Here is a 25,939-nt window from a genome sequence, read left to right on the forward strand (position 1 = left end):
CCTTCTGAGATGCTGCTAGGAAGGATGGGAAAGTTTAGAAGGGTCAGGAGGAGGGAGGGCCTGCGGAGGGGCAAGAGAGATTTTAGGGAGATCATGCCTGGTAGTTTCGATTACTAGGCTCACGTAATAGTGTTTAAGAGGCAAGGATGGCCCCTGACAAAATTCTCTGAATGGGTCATTTTAATTATTGGATCAAGGTCAATCAGCATAGAAAGTCTCCTCAGCCCCCGCCTGAGCTTTTAGTATCAACTGCTGGCTTTTCTGGCCCGTGAAGAATTGAATATCTCTGAGAAAGATCATCTCCTTGAGAATTCCTTTGCCAGAGCAACTCTGGACTGCTATCTGCTGCATTGCTCGGCCTAGTTGAGGACTGTTTTTCTTCAAGAAAACACTTCTCGTGTAATAATAGAGTTGTCCTCCGTTTGAAGATGACACTGCTAGGGCTGAAATTGTGTCCATGACAGTGAGTTCTGTGGAGAGAGACACTCCTGCTCTATTCACGAAAATGCAGTGGCGGGACATGACTAGTCACCCCAGGTCGCATTCTTCAACCTTTCCAAGCTCACCTTCTGCTGTTCCCTCACTCTCAATGCTCCCACCTTCAACTTCTTGATCATGATATTCCCTTTGCCTGGAACTTCCTTTCCCTTCAAATGCATCAGGGAACAGCTCTCCCTACCTTCAAGGCCCTCCTAAAATCCCATCTCCAGGAAGATTCATTCAATCGTATTTATTGAACACTTACTGTGTGCAGAGAACTGCAGCGTGGCTCAGTGGAAAGAGTCAGAGGTCATGAGTTCTAACCCCAACTCCGCCACGTGTCAGCTATGTGACTTTGGGCAAGTCACTTCACTTCACTGGGCCTCAGTTACCTCATCTGGAAAATGGGGATTAAGACTGTGAGCCCCATATGGGACAACCTGATCACCTCGTATGTTCCCCAGTGCTTAGAACAGTGCTTGGCACATAGTAAGCGCTTAACAAATAACAAAATTATTATTATCATTATTACTACGGAAGATGTTTCCATCCCCTTGTTATTCAGGGAGAACACTCCTCAGACACCAGTGCTGAAGAGGAAACCAATGTTTCCATCAGTAGAAGAAGGTGTACTTGAGTTATTGTTGCAATAATGGTGATGGCTTAGGTTTAGTCTTCATTGTCTGTTGTCCCTGTGCCCAGGGGCGGGTGCTGCAAAATTGAACAGTTACAGTCTGGGATCATAGAAGAGAATTTCTGAGACTTCAGCAGCAGCAGTAACCATTGGGATCGCCCCTGTTTTGTAAACCAGGGCTGAATATAATACACAGAATGGCCTAGTGAGAGTGTGGAAGCCAAGAGAAAAGCAAAACAAAGAACACATCGTGGCCCACTGTAAAGAGCACGGGCCTGGAAATCAGAAGCCCTGGGTTTAATCCCAGCTCCACCACTGGTCTGCTCTGTGTGACCTTGGTCAATTAAGTTCTCTATCTTCATTATCATTATCTATCTATTATCTATCTTCAGTATTCATTATCTGCTCTCTCTCCTAATTACCAATCAATCAATTGTATTTATTGAACACTTAGTGTGTGCAGAGCACTGTCCTAAGGACTAGGGAGAGTATAGTTTAGCAGAGTTGGTAGACATGTCTCCTGCCCACAGGAAGTTTTACTGTCTAGTAAAAATAAATAAATATTTTACTGTAAGTTGTATGTGCACTGTTTCTGATCTGACTGATTTGTATCTACCCCAGCACTTAGAAGGGCAAGCAGAGCTTGATGTATAGTAAGGTCTTTAAAATATCATAAAAAGGGAAAATCAAATCCATAAGGAGATGATCTGCCCACCGCTAGACAAACCGGAGCCATCACGGGAAGTAGTGCTGTTTAGTGGATAGGGCATGGGCCTGGAAATCAGAAGGACTTGGGTTCTAAACCCAGTTCCACCATGTGTCTTTGTGACCTTGGGCAAATAATTTAACTTCCCTGTGCCTCAGCTATCTCATCTGTAAAATGGGGATTAAGACTGTGAGCCCCATGTGGGACATGGACTGTGTCCAACCTGATTAGCTTATATCTACGCCAGCACTTAGTACAGTGCTTGGCACGTAGTAAGCGCTTAACAAATACCATTAAAATAAAAAGCCAGTAAATGGCAGGAGCGCCAGGGCAAAACATAGGTAGTTAAGGGCCTTTAATTCAGGGGGCCATCCAGTATCCAGTCTCATGTGCAGGTTTAATAATAATAATAATGGCATTTGTTAAGCACTTACTATGTACAAAGCACTGTTCTAAGTGCTGGGGGGATACAAGGTGATCAGAATGTCCCATGTGGGGCTCACAGTCTTCATCCCCATTTTACAGATGAGGTAGCTGAGGCTCTGAGAAGTAAAGTGGCTTGCCCAAGGTCACACAGCAGACATGTGGTGGAGCCGGGATTCGAACCCATGACCTCTGACTCCAAAGCCCACGCTCTTTCCACTGAGCCATGTTGTTTCAGGTTTCCGTCAGACAGCCACCTCAGGGCTTGATTCCAGATTTCAGAAGGCTTGATTCCAGAAATCGTCCAAATGTGAAACCACAGCTTTGACAGCTACCAAAACATACACATCCAGTGCTTTTGTTAGTCAGCCCTCATCGGGTCAAATCGCCCCTGCAATGTTGGGCGCCTCCCCTAACCAGCACAGCCTTCAAGGGCCTGGGAAGCAGGAGACTTGGGTTCTAATCCCACCTGTTCAACTTGCCTACCGTGTGACCTTGGACAAGTCATTCAATTACTCAGGGCTTCAGTTTCCTCATCCCTCAGATGGGAATAAAATCCCTGTTCTCCCTCTCTCTTTACCTCTTCACTCCATATGGGACGGGGATTTTGCCTGACCGGATCATAGTGTACCTGTAGTGCTTGGAATAGAGGAAGCGCTTCACAAATTTCACAATTATCATTATTATCAATCACTCCAAGTGCTTCAATCATCCTTTCTGAGTGATGACTCTGCAAGTCGTCTTGCAGAAACCTGTCCAGAAGGAGTTCCATTTGTGGGACAGAAAAAAATTCCGCAGTAAGCGCTTATTAAATATCATCTGACTCAACAAAACCGTTCAAACGAAATTCATGTAACAGGGGAGCAAAGTCTTCAGGAATTAAGGACCCATATTCAGCACTTGGGCTATTTGGGGAGCCCCCAAACTGGGAAAACTTTCTGCCCGTGCTTCTTGCGTGGACAGTTCAAAATTCATAGAAAAAAGAAATGGTTTACTGTGCTTACAGCTCTCCTGTTACGTGAATTTGGTTTGAACAGTGCTGTTGAAATGTTGTTGTTTTTTTTAAATGGTATTTATTAAGTGCTTACTGTGTGTCAGGGTAGTACTGGGGTAGATAAGCAGCATGGCTTAGTGGAAAGAACATGGGCTTGGGGGTCAGAGGTTGTGGGTTCTAATCCCAGTTCCGCCACTTGTCAGCTGAGTGACTTGGAGCAAGTCACTTTATTTTTCTGGACCTCAGTTACCTCATCTGTAAAATGGGGATTAAGACTGGTAGCCCCATGTGGGGCGAACTGATGGCCTTGTATCTACCCCAGCACTTAGAACAGTGCTTGGCACTCAGTATGCGCTTAACAAATACCAACATTCTTATTATTATTATTATCAGGATAGACACAGTCCCTGTCCAACACAGGGCTCACAGTGTTAATCCCTATTAAATACTCAACGAATACCATGATTGACTAAACCTGAACAGCTAAGATTCCTCTGAGTTGCATATACACTAAAATTGGAATGATATGGAGTACATTAGCATGGCCCCTGTGCAAGGATGACACGCAAATTTGTGAAGCATTCCATATTTTTACTTGTATTGTTGTCTATCTCCCCCTTCTAGACTTTGAGGCCATTGTTGTGTAGGGACCAGTCTCTATATGTTGCCGAATTGTACTTCCCAAGCGTCTAGTACAGTGCTCTGCACACAGTAAGCGCTCAATAAATACAATTGCATGAATGAATGAATAATGCATTTATTCACTCAGTCGCATTTATTGAGCACTTACTGTGTGCAGAACACTGTACTTATTTGTAAATACGATTAAATGAGTGAATTTAAACATTCATTCATTCATTCATTCAATCGTATTTATTAAGCGCTACTGTGTGCAGAGCACTGTACTAAGCGCTTGGGAAGTACAAATTGGGAACATATAGAGATGGTCCCTACCCAACAGTAGGCTCACAGTCTAGAAGGGGGAGGCAGAGAACAAAACAAAACATATTAACAAAATAAAATAAATAGAATAAGTACGTACAAATAAAATGAATGGAGTAAACAGCAGAGAAGCAGCGTGCCTCAGTGTAAAGGCTATGGGATTGGGAGTCAGAGGTCATGGGTTCAAATCCTGGCCCAGCCACCTGTCAGCTGGGTGACTTTGGGCAAGTGACTAAACTTCTCTCTGCCTCAGTTCCCTCATCTGTGAAATGGGGATTCATTCATTCAATCGTAGTTATTGAGTGTTTACTGTGTGCTAAAATTGTGGGATTAAGATTGTGAGCCCCACATGGGGCAACCTGATCACCTTGCATCCTTCCCAGTGCTTAGAACAGTGCTTTGCACATAGGAAGAGCTTAACAAATCCCTGTGAGCCCAGTGTTGGGTAGGGACCGTCTCTATATGTTGCCAACTTGTACTTCCCAAGCGCTTTGTACAGTGCTCTGCACACAGTAAGCGCTCAAGAAATACGATTGAATGAATGAATGAAATACCAAAATTATTATTATGAATGAAGGAATGGGTACTGACACCTGTCTACTTGTTTTGTGTTGTTGTCTGTCTCCCCCTTCTAGACTGTGAGCCCACTGTTGGGTAGGGACCGTCTCTATATGTTGCCAACTTGTCCTTCCCAAGCACTTAGTACAGTGCTCCGCACACAGTAAGCGCTCAATAAATCCGATTGAATGAATGAATGAAATACCAAAATTATTATTATTAATGAAGAAATGGGTGCTGAAACCTGTCTACTTGTTTTGTGTTGTTGTCCGTCGTCTCCCCCGTCTAGACTGTGAGCCCACAGTTGGGTAGGGACCGTCTCTATATGTTGCCAACTTGTCCTTCCCAAGCGCTTCGTACAGTGCTCTGCACACAGCGCTCAATAAATCCGATTGAATGACTGAATGAGATACCAAAATTATTATTATGAATGAAGGAATGGGTACTGATACCTGTCTACTTGTTTTGTGTTGTTGTCCGTCTCCCCCTCCTAGACTGTGAGCCCACTGTTGGGTAGGGACCATCTCTATATATTGCCAATTTGTCATCATCATCATCAATCGTATTTATTGAGCGCTTACTGTGTGCAGAGCACGGTACTAAGCGCTTGGGAAGTACAAGTTGGCAACATATAGAGACAGTCCCTGCCCAACAGTGGGCTCACAGTCTAAAAGGGGGAGACAGAGAACAAAACCAAACGTACTAACAAAATAAAATAAATAGATAAATAAAATAACCTGTCCTTCCCAAGCGCTTCGTACAGTGCTCTGCACACAGTGAGCGCTCAAGAAATAGGATTGAATGACTGAATGAGATACCAAAATTATTATTATGAATGAAGGAATGGGTTCTACGTGACACTCTGCGTGCGGTTGTCAGTGTGGCCACCAGATGGCAGCACCAATAAGAGTCAAGTGGGTTTGACCCAGCCCTGCTCCCAGTCCCCTGCTCTGCTTCCTCTGCTTGGGCCTGAAGCCCAGTTTTTCCCCTCCCCTGTGGGGGCAAAACAGGCCCCACATGCAGCTTCTGCCCCCCAGCTATTGCTCCTTTTGACTCTTGCTTTCTGCCAGTCATCATCATCATCATCAATCGTATTTATTGAGCTCTTACTGTGTGCAGAGCACTGTACTAAGCACTTGGGAAGTACAAGTTGGCAACATATAGAGACGGTCCCTACCCAACAGTGGGCTCACAGTCTAAAAGGGGGGCATCTAAAAGCGGGGGGGGAGTCTAATCCTGAGTCCTGGCGGCAAACCACTTTTCCTGACCTTATTCCCCTCCTAACCCCGCTGACGTATCTTGGGGCTTCTGTGGCATCACTCTGTAGCAGTGGATGGGAACACGCCGCGACACGATCCCAGATCGTGGAGCTGTTCGTCCTGGGAGCGGCAGAGATGCCCCCTGGAAGCCAAAGGCAGAAGGATGGGACAGAGTGGTTCCCACAGAGCCAGGGGATCCAGGGACCACCTTATCAATCAATCAATCAATCATATTTATTGAGCACTTACTGTGTGCAGAGCACTGTACTAAGCGCTTGGGAAGTACAAGTTCCCTATTCAAGTACATACAAATATCCCTACTCAAGGTTCAGGAAGGGATATTTTTCTACATTTAATACATGGATCTGCAATGCAGAACCCCAAATATTTTGACTGTTTTTGTTGTTGCCATCTCCTTCCTCACCTCTGGTATCCTCACTGCTCTATGATGCTCCTGACTATAAGCCATTTCATTTGTAAATATCCCTTACTGGAATCCCAGGCTTCTAGACAGTGAGCCCACTGTTGGGTAGGGACCGTCTCCATACGTTGCCAATTTGTACTTCCCAAGCGCTTAGTACAGTGCTCTGCACACATTAAACACTCAATAAATACGATTGATGATGATAAATACGACTGAATGAACGAATGAATGAATGGAATTCCCTCTATCCTCTTCTTCAGGAGTAGCATGCTCCCCTTCTTTGGGAAGCAGCATGGCATAGTAGATAGAGCATTGGCCTGAGAGTCTGAAGGACATGGATTCTAATCCTCACTCTACCACTTGTCTGCTGTGTGGCCTTGGGCAAGACACCTAACTTCCCTGTGCCTCAGTTACCTCATCTGTAAAATGGGGATTAAGACTGTGAGCACCTTGTAGGGCAGGGACTGGGTCCAACCTGATTTAAATGTATCCACCCCAGCGCTTAGTCCAGTCCCTGGCACATAACACTTAACAAATACCATAATTATTATTAATTATTATTCATCAATCCACATTCCTCCCCTCCTTTAAAACTTCCCCAAAATCCCAATTAAGACCATCTAATTTCACCAATCCCACTCTTTATATACACACTAGACACTCCTTCTTGCAAAGCAAATCGGAAGTCTTTTATGCGTACAGCATCCACCCAAGTCTGGTGGCCATGGCCAAGGTTACTAAATACATAGTACCTGCTGCACATCTATTGTGGGCAGAGCTCTGTACTAAGCACTTGGAGAAGCAAAATTGAGGTAGAAGACCCTATCCTTGCCTTAGAGATACTTGTAGTCTAATGGATAAAAATGAACATCACAGTAATGCCAGAGTACACGCAGAAGTACTGGGGAGCTGGGGTGGGCCAAACTAAAGTTCACAGCTAAGGTCATCACAGAAATCTCAATGAGCCCATCAGAAGCTGGGCAACATTCTTTCCTGGCAAGTAGAGGGTTGTAGCCTTAGGTGAAGGAGGAGGAAGCCTAGAGAGTGACCCTCTCTGAAGAAAGTGTAAAACATTAATTGAACCAACCAGAGAGAAAGATTGGGGAGGAAGAAAGGCCGGGGGGTGGAGGGGAGGCAGGTGATTGGAAAAGAAGACCCTCAGCTGTCTTAGAGGTGAGAGTTGGGAGCTGTACGCCTGAAAGAGTGGGATAATGGAAAAGGTTTTCCTGAGGATCCTAGATGGATACATGGCACAGGGAGGGATTAGGGATGATCTCAGGTGAAAGTTAAGATCCCTGGAGGTTTGGAACTCCTGCCCCTGATGTGGAGTAAGGTCTTGGAGGAGGTGAGACAGGAACCTGAAATGTCCTATGAGAAGAAGGAGAAAGAAGTACCAGAGGAATAGGAGCCCTAGCATGCCTGCCAGCAAACATAGATTGTCCTGCGGGGAGAGTATTAGAACTGGTGAAAGGTGGTTTGAACCAGAAATATTTTTATCGTTAGACTTAGGAACACAACATTATTGATCTTGGTGTCTGCCAGTGGTAGGGGCTGGAAGAGAAGTTCCAGGTACCTGGGACACACAACGTGGTCCTGGGAAGCCACAGGAAGGTGAGGGAGTGCTTTGTCCATGATCTTCCCGCAGCCAGCCCTGGAAGGGGAAGAGCAGGCTAGTCCCCAATGACCTCTTCATCTTCAGAATTATGTCAGGGGTTCAGTAGAAGGGTAATGGAGACGATAGGGATGCAGGAACCTGAGAACACTGAATAAATTTCTCTTTACCTCAGTTAGAGTAACAGGAGAATCTCTGGGCTTTAGGACCTATTGGAGGCTAAGTAGAGTCCTATTGCTTCTAAAGTGATTCTGGAGGTTCAGTAATTTCACAGCCTGGCACCCACATCTGTTTGCTGCAGTAGTATCCTTGGTCCCATGGGTGGTGGGAGGTTAGGGACCAGAAGGGAGAGATGGAGGTAGGAAGGAAATGTGGACCACTGGCTCTGATTACTTTCCTCAAGGAGTAAGGTGGAGAAAATATGGTCCTAGGAAATAAGAAGAGGTCGAAATCCCAAGGAACATATAAAAAATGCAGCTTCGGTGCGACTGTTAAACCTGCCATCTTGGCTTCCCCCATATTTCTCAACCCCCACAGTCAGTCAGTCAGTCATCGAATTCTGTGGGTTCTTCCTCCACAACATTGCCAAAATCCATCCCTCTCCATCTGAAGGAGAGCAGTCAAGGCTAGTGAAGAAGATTTGGGAGTCATCCACAGAGATGTGCTAGTTGAAACTGAGGAGGCCAGCCCCAAGAAATAGCTCGTCTCCCCACTTTTAAGCCCCGACTTGACACGCGTGGCCTAGTGCATAGAACACAGGCCTGGGAGTCTGATGGATCTGGGTTCTAATTCTAGCTCCGCCACTTGCCTGCTGTGTGACTTCGGGCAAGTCACTTACCTTCTCTGTGCCTCAGTTACCTCATCTGTAAAATGGAGATTAAGAATGTGAGCCCCATGTGGGACACCCCAGCACTACCACTCAGCACAGTGCCTGGCAAATAGTAAGTTCTTAACTAGAAACAAACCAAAAAAACTTCAGTCCTTCCACTCCATCTAAACACTGAAATTCTCACAATCCATGAAGCGCTTATATACTCTACTACTTTCTCCATCTGTAATTTAGTTTCCTGCCTCTTCCCGCTACATCGTAAATTCCTTGAGGGAAGGGATCCAGGGATCGTGTCTACTAACTCTGTGGAAATCTACTGATTTGATAGAATGCTCTTCACGCAGTAGTTGTTCGATAAAAGCTACTGATGGTTGGATTGATTGGAAGCTGGGCGGGCACTATTGTAATCTTCAGCTACATCAAATATTAATTATAATAAGTATTTGGGGGGAGTTTTATAAGGTCTCTTTTGCTTTGGGGTTCTCGCTGTAAATCTGTCAAAAAACTAAAAGACAAACGTCAGCAAAGCCTGTTACATATGATGATGTCAATAGTAGTCTAAACACTCAGCAAGTCCATCAGGGACAAATTGTTCCAAGTTTCCTCTATCCTGACAGTGGGATGACCAGAGGAGAAAAGGAGAAAAACTCCATGGAGGGCCTACAAACAGTGGGGTCAGTAATGAACTTTAATAGGCTGGAGATAATCTGCTCTTTGCTTTTCAGAACTACAGGGGATGTAGAATCAATCAGAGTCAGTGATTAATTCCTGAGGAAACTGTTGGAGACCCCAGGGCTCTCGGCTTGAGCAGAGGCGATGTAGCTCAGATTCTGAGACATATCGAACCCCAGTATTCGAGTGGCAGGTTTCTGGGTTCACTCTTTTCAAGTGGGTATGATAATCATAATGACGATGATAATGATAATATAATTAACATAACATTAATTGTTTCATGTAAATAAGTTTCTATTGTTGAATCTTATTTGTGCTGATTGATTAATAGTTCAATATTATTAATCACTTCCTATTTCCGAACTCAAGAAAAGGCCATGAAGTAACACCCCTCATTACCATTTTGCAGTTGAAGAAACTGAGGCTTTAGAATCAATCAATCAATCAATCAATCAATCGTATTTATTGAGCGCTTACTATGTGCAGAGCACTGTACTAAGCGCTTGGGAAGTACAAATTGGCATCACATAGAAAGGGTGAATGACTTGCCCATGGTCACCAAGTCGGTCAATACCAGGACTGGTAATGGAATCCAGATTCCCTGATTCCCATGCTGCTTCCCCGTCTTCAAAATCCTCCTAAAATTCCACTTCCTCCAGCAAGCCTTCTCTATCTAATTCCCAACAACGCAGACCGGATTCACCTAGCAGCTAACCCTAGCATTTACATATGTACACCTCTCATTACTCCTTATCAATCAATCAAAGGTATTTATTTAGTTGTTTGAGCCTCACTCCTTGCCCACATTTTCCCTCAGGCCTGGAACTCTCTCCCCCTTTGTATCTGACAGTTCACCACTCTCCCCACTTTCAAAAGTCTCCTAAAGTAACATCTTCTCCAAAATATCTTTCCAGATTAAGCTTTTTATTTCCCCTGTCCACCCTCCCCTCTACATCCACTATGTATTTTCCCGGGTACCTCTGAAGCACTTTGATACTCATTCCAGGCCCACAATACCTTAGTAAATATTCTTTCATTCTCCTGCTTTCCCTATCCCTAATCTATTTTAATGTCTGTCTCCCCCCTGTAGAGTGTAAGCTACTTACAGACAGGGATCACATTTACCAAATCTGTTGTATTATACTTTCCCAAGAGCTTAGTACAGCCCACCTTCAATGCCTTATTAAAATTGTGACTCCTCCAAGAGGCCTTCCCTAACTAAACCTTCATTTTTCCTACTCCCTCTCCTTCTGCATCACCCATGTGGCAGCATGGCTCAGTGGAAAGAGCCCGGGCTTGGGAATCAGAGGTCATGGGTTCTAATCCCGACTCCACCATTTGTCTGCTTTGTGGCCTTGGACAAGTCACTTCACTTCTCTAGGCCTCAGTTACCTCACTGTAAAATGAGGATGAAGACTGTGAGCCCCATGTGGAACAACCTGATTACCTCATATCTACCCCAGTGCTTAGAGTAGTGTTTGGCACAGAGTTAGCGCTTAACAAATACCATTTTTTTTAGAGTGGGAGACAGACACTGACCTAAATACATTACAGATATGGACATAAGTGCTGTGAGACTGGGAGAGGGGATAAATTAAGGGAATAAGGCAGAGCGATGCAGAAAGGAGTTAGAGAAGAGGAAAGGAGGGCTTAGTCAAAGAAGGGCTCTTGGAGGAGATGTGCCTTCAATAAGGCTTTAAATGAGGGGAGAGTAATTGTTGGATTTGAGGAGGGAGAGAGTTCCAGGCTGGAGGCAATATCTGTCTCCCCCTCTAGACTGTAAGGGTCACGTGGCCAGGGAGCAAGTCTACCAACTACCAAGTTTGTATTCTCCCAAACCTATATTGCAGTGCTCTGCACAGAGCAAACCCTCAATAAATATAACTGATTGATAGATGGATTGACTGCTTTATACTGTGTTTACCTGGGAGAGTACAATATAATGCATTTGGTAGATATGGTCTCTGCCCGCAAGGAACTTCCAGACTAGAGGGAAAAGTGAACTTCCCTCACTGGGAATTGAACACGGACCACGGTGGTGAAAGCTCTGAATCCTTTTAGACTGTGAGCCCACTGTTGGGTAGGGACTGTCTCTATATGTTGCCAACTTGTACTTCCCAAGCACTTAGTACAGTGCTCTGCACACCGTAAGCGCTCAATAAATACAATTGATGATGAATCCTACTAGCTCACCAGGGAGCCCTCAGTATGATCTCAATACTATTTCTCATCTTCCATATTCCACTCCCACTTTGCAGAAGGCCCCACCCACTTCCCATTCCATTGGGAGTGAAGCTTTTGAATCAAATGTTTTCTTCTTATTTCCCTGAAGTGGTTTTTGGATGTCATTTAATCACCTAGTACAATCACTACACTGGAAGTGTTCAATAAATACCACTGATTGATTGATTGATCAATTTACCATGCTAACAGAACCTCTTTAGACTTCCCAAAAACCTGGATCAAGGTAGATCATCCTTCTGACTTGGAGATCAGGTTTTCTAGTGCCATATTGAAGAGAAGTACACAGCCCTGAAATGGACTTTGTCCCAGTCTGGAAGGCCATGTCTTCTCACTGCATGGAAAGCGGTATTTTGCAACGATCGCATTTGTTCTTACATCTAGATAGATGATTGACATCATTCAGGCCCTAAAATGATAACTGTGATATAATAATCATGAGAATGATAATAACGATGGTATTTGTTAAGCGCTTACTATGTGCCAAGCACTGTTCTAAGCACTGAGGTAGATACAAAGTCATCAGGTTGTCCCATGTGGGGCTCACAGTCTTCATCCCCATTTTACAGATGAGGTAACGGAGGCACAGAGAAGTTAAGCGACTTGCCCAAAGTCACACAGCTGACAAGTGACGGAGCCGGGACTAGAACCCACGACCTCTGACTCCCAAGCCCGGGCTCTTTCCACTAAGCCACACTGCTCCCCATGTGTGATATGTGCTAAGTGCTGCTGAAGATGTGGTTTAAGCACTGTGGACACAGTCCCTATCCCATGTGGAGTTCACAGTAATAAGTACAGTGCTTTGTATGTAATAAGTGCTTAACAAATACTGTAATTATTATTATTATCATTATAAGGGGGAGGGAGAACAGGCATCTTATCCCTAGTGAGTTAGATGAGGAAAATCAGGCACAGAGAAGTTAAGTGAGTTTTCCAAAGCCACACAGCTGGCAAGTGGCAGAAAAGGGATTAGAACCCAGGTCTCCTAACTCCCAGGCTGATGCTGAGACTTATGAGAATAATAATAATAATGATGGCATTTATTAAGTGCTTACTATGTGCAACGCACTGTTCTAAGCACTGGGGAGGTTACAAGGTGATCAGTTTGTCCCACGGGGGGCTCACAGTCTTCATCCCCATTTTACAGATAAGGAACTGAGGCCCGGAGAAGTGAAGTGACTTGCCCAAAGTTACACAGCTGACAATTGGCGGTGTCAAGATTTGAACCCATGACCTCTGACTCCAAAGCCCGGGCTCTTTCCACTGAGCCACTCTACTTCTCAGCGTGGGCCTAGTAGTCAGACCTTGCTTCTAATCCCGGCTCCACCACTTGTCAGCTGTGTGGCCTTGGGCAAGTCACTTAGCTTCTCTAGGTCTCAGTTACCTCATCTGTAAAATGGCGATTAAGTCCGTGAGCCCCGTGTGGGGTAAAGACCATGTCCAACCCTGCTTGGAAAGTACAATTCAGCAATTAATGTTTTTAAGGTGTCAATTTTGGCCCAAGCTGTCCCAATAATAACAACAATAATAATAATAATGGCATTTATTAAGCACTTACTACATGCAAAGCACTGTTCTAAGCACTGGGGAGGTTACAAGGTGATCGGGTTGTTCCACGGGGGGCTCACAGTCTTCATCCCCATTTTCCAGATGAGGTCACTGAGGCCCAGGGAAGTGAAGTGACTTGCCCTAAGTCACACAACTGACAATTGGCAGAGCTGGGATTTGAACCCATGACCTCTGACTCCAAAGCCCAGGCTCTTTCCACTGAGCCACTCACCTCAACAACCGAAATTTGACTTCCGACTGTAAAGCAACCTCCAAGTTTAAATTCAAGAATGTATTATTATCGATATTGAAAGGAATCCGCCAAGCTAGCTCTCTTCTTCCCTTCAAAGCCCTACTGAGAGCTCACCTCCTCCAGGAGGCCTTCCCACACTGAGCCCCCTTTTTCCTCTCCTCCTTCCCATCCCCTTGGCCCTACCTCCTTCTCCTCCCCACAGCATTTGTACAGAATTATTACTCTATTTTACTTGTACATATTTACTATTCTATTTATTTTGGTAATGATGTGCATCTAGCTATAATTCTATTTGTTCTGACGATTTTGACACTTATCTACATGTTTTGTTTTGTTGTCTGTCTCACCCTTCTAGACTGTGAGCCCGTTGTTGGGTAGGAAACGTCTCTCTATGTTGTCGGCTTGTACTTCCCAAGCATTTAGTACAGTGCTCTGCATACGGTAAGTGCTCAATAAATACAATTGAATGAATGAATGAAGGATAAACTTGTATCTACTCCAGTGTTAAATACAGTGCCTGGCACACAATAAGCGCTTAACAAATACCGCAATTATTATTATTATCATCATCATTCATTCAATAGCATTTATTGAGCACTTACTGTATGTAGAGCAATGTACTAAGCACTTGGAAAGTACAATTCAGCCATAAAGAGAGACAATCCCTACCCACACTAGGCTTACAATCTAGAAGGGGGAGGCAGACATCAAAACAAGTTAAACAGGCATCAATATAAATAAATAGAATTATAGATATATACACATCAAAACAATTAAACAGGAATCAATATAAATAAATAGAATTATAGAGATGCACATACATACACAAGTGCTGTGGGGTGGGGAGAGGAGATAGAGCAAAGGGAGTGAGTTGGGACAACATGGAGTAGGGGTGAAGAAAAAGGGGGCTTAGTCTGGGAAGGCCTCTTGGAGGAGGTGAGCCATAATGCTCTGTTCATTTGACCATACTGGTTCTTGTGAGTATTTTTGGCCTGAATGATCTGATTCAGTTGCATAAATAGATAGTATTAAATACATAATTATCAACTTCACTTTGGCTTTGGTGATCTGGTCTCTGAGTGACATTTCTCTTTCAAAAATGGGAAAGGTTTCAAACCTGTTACCTTCGAAGGGCTTCTAGCTGAGGCCAAATAGACCAAATCTTTTTCTTCTGCAGTTTCTTCTGCAGTTGTGCATAATGGAAAATGGGTTACTATTCTGAAAATACAATTCTCTTTTTCTCTCTCCTCTCACTCCATAATTCCCCCTCTCCTCCCTTCCGTCCTCAGGTTCAATCCACCCTCTCGATTCTCCTTGGGGAGAACACGAAGGAATTGTATTCTGACATCGACTGAATTCTTCTGACTTTTCTAAATAGCCCAAGCACAGCAGCCATGGAGACACATCAGAGCCCTGTACAATCTTTATTAATGAAGCTACTGGAGCCATGCAGCGAAGACCCGGGAAGCATATGCAAACGTGCTAAGGAAATTATTTCTATCAGCCGGTGCTATTTGAAAGCAATTGAAAAGTTTCCATTTGAAGAAAAGTAATTTTCCTGATGTGAGTTAGAGTGCTGTTTGTCTGCTGCATCATAAGCCAAGGCTCCTTTAACTCCCATATTTCCACATTTTATTAAACCACAACTAAGTGGCAACATGCTGTTAAAATATTGTGTAGCTTTTTACAGTGATATCATTACCTAATAATTTTGAAAGAGCTTTATTTTTCTGAGCCAGAAAGGAAAACAAACGCAAATCACTTTGCTTGTCACATGGCATCCCAGCTAGGGGTTGCGGTGTCAGCCTTGGTCTGGGGTGGAGGGAGGAAGGAAAAGAATGAATGGAGTGTGCCAGGCCCAGAGATTATGATGGAAGTGTTTATGTAGATGAATGCAACCCTGGTGCTCCCATTTCTCATGTTTACTAAAAACCTGAAACAAAGTGGAAATGTATTCGCTAAATGTAACCTCTCACCCTTATTCCAGTATGTATATTTTACCCCGACAGCGGAAGCAAACTTCAGCGGCTCACAAAGCCGGCCCCCAATTGTGTGGGGCTGCCTGTGCTTAAAGGTCATTACCGTGACTCCGTGAGCTTAACCCCTGAAGATGAGAGGCACAAGGGAGGTCTCTATTCCTCCTGTGGGAACTGAAGACTTCACAGGCCCTTGAAAAAGAAGTCATTTCCTCACTGGATTCTGCCCTCTAATACAACCCAAGGGTCATCCCCTAAGCTTGTCTAAATTAATCTGATTCTCCGGTGCTCCAGAAACAAACGGACAATGGGTCTCATCCTCCCTAATTCCTCTACAGAAATGGCATAGGAGATGGACTATCTGATAAGCAAATTGTGAATTGTAGTGGGAGAAGAGTAGGGACAGATAGGAAGAACAGAGTTGTTGAGGAACAGAGCTGATTTTGAGTGCCTTAAGGCTGATGGTCAGGGGTTTCTACATGATACAGAAATAGATGGGCAACCACTGGAGGGTTTTGAGGAGTGGAGAATCACGCACAGGAGCTTTCTTTGGAAAAATGATCCGGCCAGGAGCATGTACTAGAGAGGGGAGAGACGAGGCTGGGAGATTGATGCAGTAGTGGAGACAGAATATGACGAGTGCTTGGACTTGCATGGTGTCAGTTTGGATGGACAGGAAGGAGTGGATTCTAGAAATCTTGTGGAGATTGAATCAATGGGATTTGGTGTCATGCTTTGTGCGTTGAGTGAGAGAGAGAGAAGTCAAGGAAAATGCATGCGAGACAGAGAGGACAGTGGTGGTGATGGAATATTCAGAAGAAAACGGGGTTTTGGATAGGAAGATGAGGAGTTCAGTTTTTGGACATGTTAGGTTTGAGATGGCTGCAGGACATCGATATAGAAATACCCTGAAGGCAGGTGCCAATGTGAGACTGCAGAGAAGGAGAGAGGTCATGCCTGGAGAGGTTGATTTGGGGATCATCCCTGAAAAGATGGTAGTTAGGGCCGTGGGAGTTAATGAGTTCTTCAAGGGAGTTGGTGTTGGTGAAGAATAAAAGGAGACCCAGAACTGATCCTTGAGGGACTCTCACAGCTAGAACTTGGGAGGCACAGGAGGAGCCTGAGAAAGAGACTGAGGAGGAGCAGTCAGAGAGCTATGACGGGAACCAGAAGAAGATTGCCAGAATCTGCCCTTTCCTCTTCAATCAATTAATCAATCAATCAATCAATCATATTTACTGAGCACTTACTGAATGCAGATTCTTGTACAAAGTGCTGGGAGAGTACAGATTGCCACCATGTTGGTCCAGACACTTGGAGAAGCAGCGTGGCTCAGAGGAAAAAGCCCAGGCTTCGGTTTCAGAGGTCATGGATTTGAATCCCAGCTCCGCCACTTGTCAGCTGTGTGACTTTGGGCAAGTCACTTAAATTCTCTGGGCCTCAGTTGCCTCAGCTGGAAAATGGTAATTAAGACTATGAGCCCCACACGGAACAATCTGATTACCTTGTATTTCCCCCAGCACTTAGAACAGCGCTTGTCACATCGTAAGCGCTTAACAAATACCAAAATTATTATTATTATATTCTAACTTTAGTTCTTCAGCTTCCTCTCTGACCTCCTGACCTCCTCTTTCCCCTCTCCAGGCCATACCTCATTCCAGTGGCATTATTATTTTTCTAAAATATTGTTTTGTACCCACCTCTTGACTGCTCAGAATCTTCCAGTGTTTGCCCATATTCCACTCCTCATCAAGCAGAAACTCTTGATCATCAGCCTTAAGGCACTCCAACAGCTCTCCTTCCACCTCTTTTTCTCATTTTTCTCCTGATATACTCTTGATGGTGAGCTTTGCTCCCCTCAAGCCAACCTACTCACTGTGCCCTGTGCTTGTCTCTCACAGCTAACCTCTTCCCCTTCAATCCCGCTTCACATACAGAGGACCACTGCTCTCCCCATCATCAAAGATCTTCTGCAATTGCATCTACTCCTAGGGGTCTTCCCTGATTAATCTCTCATCTCCTTTCCCTATATCCCCACCAACCCCACATTCAGCACTCCTGCATTACCTAAGGATATGAGTAATCACCACTCCTTTCCATGCCCCAGAACTTAATGTCAATCAATCAATCAATCATATTTAATGACCACATACTGTGCGCAGAACACTTTACTAAGCTCTTGGAAGAGTACAATATAACAATATAACAGAGTTGGTAGACACTTTCTCTGCACACGGTGAGCGAGAGGGGGAGACAGACATGAATACAAATAAGAATAAATTACAGACATGTAAATAAATGCTGTGAGGCTGAGGGTGTGGTGGATAACATGCAGATCCAAGTGCAAGGGTGACACAGAAAGGAGTGAAAGTAGAAGAAATGAGAGTAAATGTGCCTTCAATAAGGCTTTGTAGGTGAGGAGAGTGATTGTCGGATATGAAGAGGGAAAGTGGTCTGGGCCAAAGGTAGAATGTGGGCGAGAGTTCAGCAGAGAGACTGACGAGATCACAATACAGTGCGTAGGTTGGTGTGGGGTGGGTTGTGGTAAGAAAGCAGAAAGGTAAGATAGGAGGGGCCGAAGTGATTGAGTGCTTTAAAGCCAATGGTAAGAAGTTTCGGGTTGATGCGGAGGTGGATGGACAACCACTGGAGGTTCTTGAGGAGTGGGAAAAATGGAATGAATAGTTTGGTAGAAAAATGATCCAGGCAGCAGAATGAACTATGGACTGGAGTGGGGAGAGACAAGAGGCAGAGAGGTTGGCAAGGGGACTTTATTAATAATAATGATAACAATCATATTTATTCAGTGCTTGCTTTGTGCTTGCACTGTACTAAGCACTTGGGAGAGTACAATATAACATCAAACACGTTCCCTGCCCACAGTGAGCTCGCAGTCTAGAGAGGGAGACAGACATTAATATAAATAAATAAATGAATTCATTACAGATATATACAGATGTATACATATGTATCATGGGGAAGGGAGAGAGGATGAATGAAGGAGCAAGAATGAGTGGTGCAGAAGGGAGTGGGAGAAGAAGAGGGGAAGGCTCATTCAGGGAAGATAGATAGAGAAATCAAGGCAGAGTAGGATAATTACCTGGATTAACATGGTAGCAATTTGGATGAAGAGGAAAGGGCATTTTTTAGGGATGTTTTGGAGGTTGAATCAACAGGACTTAGTGACAGATTGAATATGTGGGTTGAATGAGCGAGATGAGTCAAGGATAACGCTAAAGTTACGTACATATCTAAAATCTACTGCTTCTCCCTACCTGTAATTTATTTTTGTATCAGTTTGTAAGTTCCTTGAGGGCAGTGATCATGTCAACTCATTCTCTTATATTCTCCCAAGTAGTCATTGCAGGACTTTCCAAGCAGTGGAAGTTCAATAAATCCCACTGATGGGATAATAAATACTGAAGCTTGGCACCTGTTCTGAGGCTCCTAGTTCTGTACATAAGGAAATGAGACTTTATAGACAGGTGATTGTTGCATTGCTGGATTCAGTGTTCTCCTCCTCAGGACTGGGAAGAGAAGAGTCAGGGGCCTTTAGAGGTCAGAGCATGGGGCAGCTTGTGTGTTTGCCACCCTGCGGGCAAAGGATTGCCCGGTTCAAATCTCCATTTTCAATTACAAAAGACAATCTCACTGCTCAGTGTATGTTTAAACAGGCTTTGTGTAATTGAAAACGAAGCTTTAAATGCTTTCGAAGCAGCCGTGGGGACCTGCTTGCAGTGCTATCTTCGATGGCCTCCTTTTGAGGAGAGAGTCCCTTCAGCCTCATTGAGAGCTTTGTTTTCAATTACAAAAGCCTGTTTGAACACAGGCTGTCACAGAGGCTGTTCAAACAGGCTTTGGTAATTGAAAAAAAGAGAAATGCACGAGATTTATAACCTTCAAAGCTGACACCGCACTCTACTTGGGTGGAAAGCCAAGATGGTTCCAAGATGGTGTCCGGGAGTGGGCCCAGCAGGAGTGGAAATCGGTGACAATTAAAATCATCTCTCCAATATCTAGTGAGCAGCCTTCCAGTGGGCCACCACACAAGCACACACACAGAAACATGTGCGCGCACACACACAGACACACACACAGAAATGAACGAATTCAAAATGATGGCATCTCCTGTCTTGAAAAGAAGAGTTTAAGAGGCTTGGTCAGTCACAAAGACTTCATGACTGACAGCCATGCAGACAGATATTAATTTTTTTTAACTAATGGCATTCGTTGAGCACTTACTACGGGCCAGGCACTCTACTAAGTGCTGGGGTAAATACAAGATAATTAGGTTGGTCATAATCCCTATCCCACAAAGGGTTTACAGTCTGAATGCCCACTTTATGGATGAGGTAACTGAGGCACAATGAAGTTAAGTGACTTATCCAAGCTCACACAGCAGACAAGAGGCCTGTTCTCCTACTTGGTCACACTTCTCTCTCTCTCCCCCTTCTCAATCAATCAATCAATCAATCAATTGTATTTATTGAGCACTTACTATGTGCAGAGCACTGTACTAAGCGCTTGGGAAGTACAAATTGGCATCACATAGAGACAGTCCCTACCCAACAGTGGGCTCACAGTCTAAAAGGGGGAGACAGAGAACAGAACCAAACATACCAACAAAATAAAATAAATAGGATAGAAATGTACAAGTAAAATAAATAAATAAATAAATAAATAGAGTAATAAATATGTACAACCATATATACATATATACAGGTGCTGTGGGGAAGGGAAGGAGGTAAGACGGGGGGATGGAGAGGGGGACGAGGAGGAGAGGAAAGAAGGGGCTCAGTCTGGGAAGGCCTCCTGGAGGAGGTGAGCTCTCAGCAGGGCCTTGAAGGGAGGAAGAGAGCTAGCTTGGCGGATGGGCAGAGGGAGGGCATTCCAGGCCCGGGGGATGACGTGGGCCGGGGGTCGATGGCGGGACAGGCGAGAGCGAGGTACAGTGAGGAGATTAGTGGTGGAGGAGCGGAGGGTGCGGGCTGGGCAGTAGAAGGAGAGAAGGGAGGTGAGGTAGGAGGGGGCGAGGTGATGGAGAGCCTTGAAGCCCAGGGTGAGGAGTTTCTGCCTGATGCTCAGATTGATCGGTAGCCATTGGAGGTTTTTGAGGAGGGGAGTGATATGTCCAGAGCGTTTCTGGACAAAGATAATCCGGGCAGCAGCATGAAGTATGGATTGAAGTGGAGAGAGACACGAGGATGGGAGATCAGAGAGAAGGCTGGTGCAGTAGTCCAGACGGGATAGGATGAGAGCTTGAATGAGCAGGGTAGCGGTTTGGATGGAGAGGAAAGGGCGGATCTTGGCAATGTTGCGGAGCTGAGACCGGCAGGTTTTGGTGACGGCTTGGATGTGAGGGGTGAATGAGAGAGCGGAGTCGAGGATGACACCAAGGTTGCGGGCTTGTGAGACGGGAAGGATGGTAGTGCCGTCAACAGAGATGGGAAAGTCAGGGAGAGGACAAGGTTTGGGAGGGAAGACAAGGAGCTCAGTCTTCGACATGTTGAGCTTTAGGTGGCGGGCGGACATCCAGATGGAGATGTCCTGAAGGCAGGAGGAGATGCGAGCCTGGAGGGAGGGGGAGAGAGCAGGGGCAGAGATGTAGATCTGGGTGTCATCAGCGTAGAGATGATAGTTGAAGCCGTGGGAGCGAATGAGGTCACCAAGGGAGTGAGTGTAGATTGAGAACAGAAGGGGACCAAGCACTGAACCTTGGGGAACCCCCACAATAAGAGGATGGGAGGCGGGGGAGGAGCCTGCAAAAGAGACTGAGAAAGAACGACCGGAGAGATAAGAGGAGAACCAGGAGAGGACGGAGTCTGTGAAGCCAAGGTCAGATAACGTGTTGAGGAGAAGGGGGTGGTCCACAGTGTCAAAGGCAGCTGAGAGGTCGAGGAGGATTAGGACAGAGTATGAGCCGTTGGATTTGGCAAGCAGGAGGTCATTGGTGACCTTTGAGAGCGCAGTTTCCGTGGAATGAAGGGGACGGAAGCCAGACTGGAGGGGGTCGAGGAGAGAGTTGTTGTTGAGGAATTCTAGGCAGCGCGTGTAGACAACTCGTTCAAGGAGTTTGGAAAGGAATGGTAGGAGGGATATGGGACGATAACTAGAAGGTGAGGTGGGGTCAAGAGAGGGTTTTTTTAGGATGGGAGAGACATGGGCATGTTTGAAGGCAGAGGGGAAGGAACCAGTGGAGAGTGAGCGGTTGAAGATGGAAGTTAAGGAGGGGAGAAGGGATGGAGCGAGAGATTTCATAAGATGAGAGGGAATGGGGTCAGAAGCACAGGTGGCCGGAGTAGCACTTGAGAGGAGGGAGGAGAGTTCCTCTGAGGATACCGCTGGGAAGGATGGGAGAGTAGCAGAGAGTGTTGAGAGCCGGGGGGTTGGATAAAGGGGGGAAGAGACTTTGGGGAGGTCGGACCTGATGGATTTAATTTTGTTAATGAAGTAGGAGGCCAGATCGTTGGGGGTGAGGGAAGGAGGAGGGGGAGGAACCGGGGGCCTGAGAAGGGAGTTGAATGTACGGAAGAGCTGGCGGGGGTGATGGGCATGGGTGTCAATAAGGGAGGAGAAATAGTTTTGTCTGGCAGAAGAGAGGGCTGAGTTAAGGCAGGAAAGGATAAACTTGAAGTGAACGAGGTTGGCATGGTGTTTAGACTTTCGCCAGCAGCGTTCGGCAGCTCGAGCATAAGAGCGAAGGAGGCAGACAGTGGCAGTGATCCAGGGCTGTGGGTTAGTGGTGCGAGAGCGGCGAAGGGAAAGGGGAGCGAGCGAGTCTAGCTGAGTGGAAAGGGTAGAGTTGAGAGCAGTAATCTGATCATCAAGACTGGGTAGAGAGGAGAGGGCGGCGAGGTGGGGTGTGAGGCGCTCCGAAAGATGGGTGGGGTCCAGAGAGCGGAGATCTCTGTGAGGGAGTAATACGGATTTACAGGGGAAAGGAGTGTGAGTGAGGAGGCAGGTGAGAAGATTATGATCAGAGAGAGGGATCACAGAGTTGGTGAGGGTGGACACAGTGCAGCGGTAGGAGATGATGAGGTCGAGGGTATGACCAAGTTGGTGAGTGGGTGAGGTGGGGTGGAGGAAGAGGTTGGCAGCGTCAAGGAGAGATAGAAGGCGGGCGGCAGAGGAGTCGTTAGGGATATCCATGTGGATATTGAAGTCTCCGAGGATCAGAGTGGGCATGGAGAAGGAGAGAAGGAATGTGAGGAATGGGTCAAAGTCGTTAAGAAAGTTGGAAGTGGGGCCCGGAGGGCGGTAGATGACGGCTACAAGAATCTGGAGGGGGTGGTAGAGGCGAATAATGTGGGCTTCAAATGAAGGGAAGGAAAGGGAAGGGGGAGGAGGGATAGTGCGAAAGCGACATTGGGGGGCGAGAAGGAAACCGACACCTCCTCCTTTTCCGGTGAGTCTGGGGGAGTCTTCTCCCCCTCCCCATCCCCCCCACCTTACCTCCTTTCCCTCCCCACAGCACCTGTATATATGTATATATGTTTGTACGTATTTACTACTCTATTAATTTATTTATTTTATTTGTACATATTTATTCTATTTATTTTATTTTGTTAACATGTTTTGTTTTGTTGTCTGTCTCCCCTTTCTAGACTGTGAGCCCACTGTTGGGTAGGGACTGTCTCTATATGTTGCCAACTTGTACTTCCCCAGCGCTTAGTACAGTGCTGTGCACACAGTAAGCACTAAATAAATACGATTGAATGAATGAATGAATGAATGAATGCTAGTATTTTGTTCAAGGCCTCCTCCCTTCTCTCACTCCTGAAAGTCATGTCTCCACTGGGGCAGAGGTTGCAACAAGCAAGTAGGTTTTCAGGGACGCAGCATGTTACAATGTACAACCAATAATTTTATAATCAAGCCCATTTGAAACCAAAGTAACTAGCAGCCTAATGCCAATAAGGAACCTAGATTAATGAGTGGTTGCTAGGGTAGACATGTTGGTAGCCACTGTAGCCTTCACTGCCTATGTTAACTAGCTATTTCAGGATTCCTACTGAACTTACTCAGGACATGAGACAGCTTACAAAGGCCTTTGGTCAGAAGTCTCTAGTCATGACAAGATATTTCCAACAGGCATTCCCCATTCCTGTCCATTTCACCTTCCCCCCACCCCCCAACATATGCAAATCAGGCTCAAAGGCAATTCCTGGCACAGACCAACACTAATTTTCTAATTAGACTAACAGACTAATTTTCTCAAAGGTCGGCTAGAATGAAAACTCACTGTGGGCATGGAATGGGTCTGTTATATTACTAACAACAATAATAATAATAATAATTGTAGCATTTGCAAAGCACAAACTATGTGCCAGGCACTGTATTAAGCGCTGGGGTGGACACAAACAAATCAGGATGGACACAGTCCCTGTCCCATGTGGGGCTCACAGTCTCGATCCCTATTTTTACAGATGAGGGAACTGAGGCCCAGAGAAGTGAAGTGACTTGCCTAAGGTCACACAGGAGACAAGTATATTGCACTCCCCCAAGTGCTTAGTATAGTGCTCTGCACAGAAAGCACTCAATAAATAGGGCAGGGAGCATGCCTGCTACTTCTGCTATATTGTACTCTCCCAAGCACTTAGTACAGTGCTCTGCACTTAGTGAATGCTCAGTAAGTGGCATTGATTGATTGATTGATTGCTTGGGAATAGCTTATAGAATCAGTGTTTCATGTCCTCCCTCTCAACTGAACCCCAGATCTAATGCCACCTGGCTGATTGCTTTCAGGCAACGATGGACCTTAATCTGGCTGGACAGAGAATTGAGGAGGACGCAGGGTTCCCATGGGGAATCCAAGCCTGCCAAGCTATCACGAACCCTTCTCTATTTACTGCTTAATGTTTTCTAAATCGCATTGCTTTGGGTGAAGCGTCAGTGTGAAATTCTCCAGGCCGGGTTGTGAATAACGTTTTAATCTTCTCTCCTGCTACCGATTACTGAGAGGAAGATGTCTGTGCCCAGGGGAGGCTGGGGAAGTGTTTGTTTATGAAGGGGAGTGGAGGAAGGAGGGCAGGAAAGCAAAGCTGGGCTATGAGCCCGCTGGAGAAGACTCACCTTTTCAATCATTGATGTAATTGTCTCCCTGAGGCCCCATCTGCATCACAGTTTAAAATGTCCTAGCAACAATCATATTAAAGTCCTGGCCTTTCCCCTCACCGCTGCTGCAGATCAGGTTTGGAAAACACCATCTCAAAGCAGCTCTCTGACCCCAAGAGCCTCCCATCTCAAGGGGTTTTACACATCTCATTGCCTCTGACATTGGGTCAAACACGACTGTGCCATGGAGGAAAGTTCCACCTTTCTTCTGGACATCCCTCATCTGTCAGGAGGAATGGACCATAGAGCACATCTTTTAAAATTAGGATTTACGTCTATTTTTATGTATATTAATGTCTGTCTCCCCTTCTAAACCGTAAGGCCGTCAAGGGCAGGGAACAGATGTACTAACCCTGCTTTGTTGTTATACTGTATTCATTCATTCGTTCAATCATATTTATGGAGTACTTACTGTGTGCAGAGCACTGTACTAAGTGCTTGGGAAAATACAACAATAAATGGAAACATTCCCTGGCTACAATGAGCTTACAGTCCAGAGGAGGGGAGATGGACAACAATACAAATAAATAAATATCAGATCTGTACATAAGTGCTGTGGGGCTGAGTAGGGGAAGAATCACGGGAGCAAGTGAGGGAGACACAGAAGACAGTGGAAGAAGAGGAAAGGAGGGGCTTAGTCTGGGAAGGCTTCTTGGAAGAGATGTGCCTTCAATAAGACTTTGAAGTCAGGGAGAGTAATTGTCTGTCAGATTTGAGGAGGGAAGGCATTCCAGGCCAGAGGCAAGATGTGGGCTAGATGGGGTCAGCAGAGAGATAGGTGAAATGGAGGCACAATGAGAATGTTCCCTCTCAATCCTCTCCCCCTCCTCCCCCTCCTCATCCCCCCCACCTTATCTCCTTCCCCTCCCCACAGCAACTGTATATATGTTTGTACAGATTTATTACTCTATTTTACTTGTACATATTTACTATTTTATTTATTTTATTTTGTTAATATGTATTGTTTTGTTGTCTGTCTCCCCCTTCTAGACTGTGAGCCCACAGTTGGGTAGGGACCATCTCTACATGTTGCCAACTTGTACTTCCCAAGTGCTTAGTACAGTGCTCTGCACACAGTAAGCGCTCAATAAATATGATTGAATGAATGAATGAATGAATGAATGTTAGCATTAGAGGAGTGAAGAGTGTGGGCTGGGTTATAGTCAGAGAGTACAGAGGTGAGGTAGGAGGGGGCAAGAGGTTTGATTACTTTAAAGCCAATTGTGAGGAGTTTTTGTTTGATGTGGAGGTGGATGGGCAACCACAGCAGTTTT

The 25,939-nt window shown here is 45.4% G+C and overlaps 1 protein-coding gene and 1 non-coding gene across 12 annotated transcripts in view; one reads left to right on the forward strand and one right to left on the reverse strand.

The window, feature by feature from the left end:
* The window catches only part of RBFOX1 (RNA binding fox-1 homolog 1), a 2,849,206-nt gene that overhangs the window by 1,925,494 nt on the left and 897,773 nt on the right, over window positions 1–25,939 (reverse strand). The window lies entirely within an intron of this gene.
* LOC119943160 lies at window positions 3,726–3,830 on the forward strand. Its single transcript, XR_005455634.1, has one exon. It is a non-coding gene; the product is annotated as a U6 spliceosomal RNA (small nuclear RNA).

The sequence above is a fragment of the Tachyglossus aculeatus genome, chromosome 21 (genome assembly GCF_015852505.1).
Source record: "Tachyglossus aculeatus isolate mTacAcu1 chromosome 21, mTacAcu1.pri, whole genome shotgun sequence".
Taxonomy (NCBI): domain Eukaryota; kingdom Metazoa; phylum Chordata; class Mammalia; order Monotremata; family Tachyglossidae; genus Tachyglossus; species Tachyglossus aculeatus.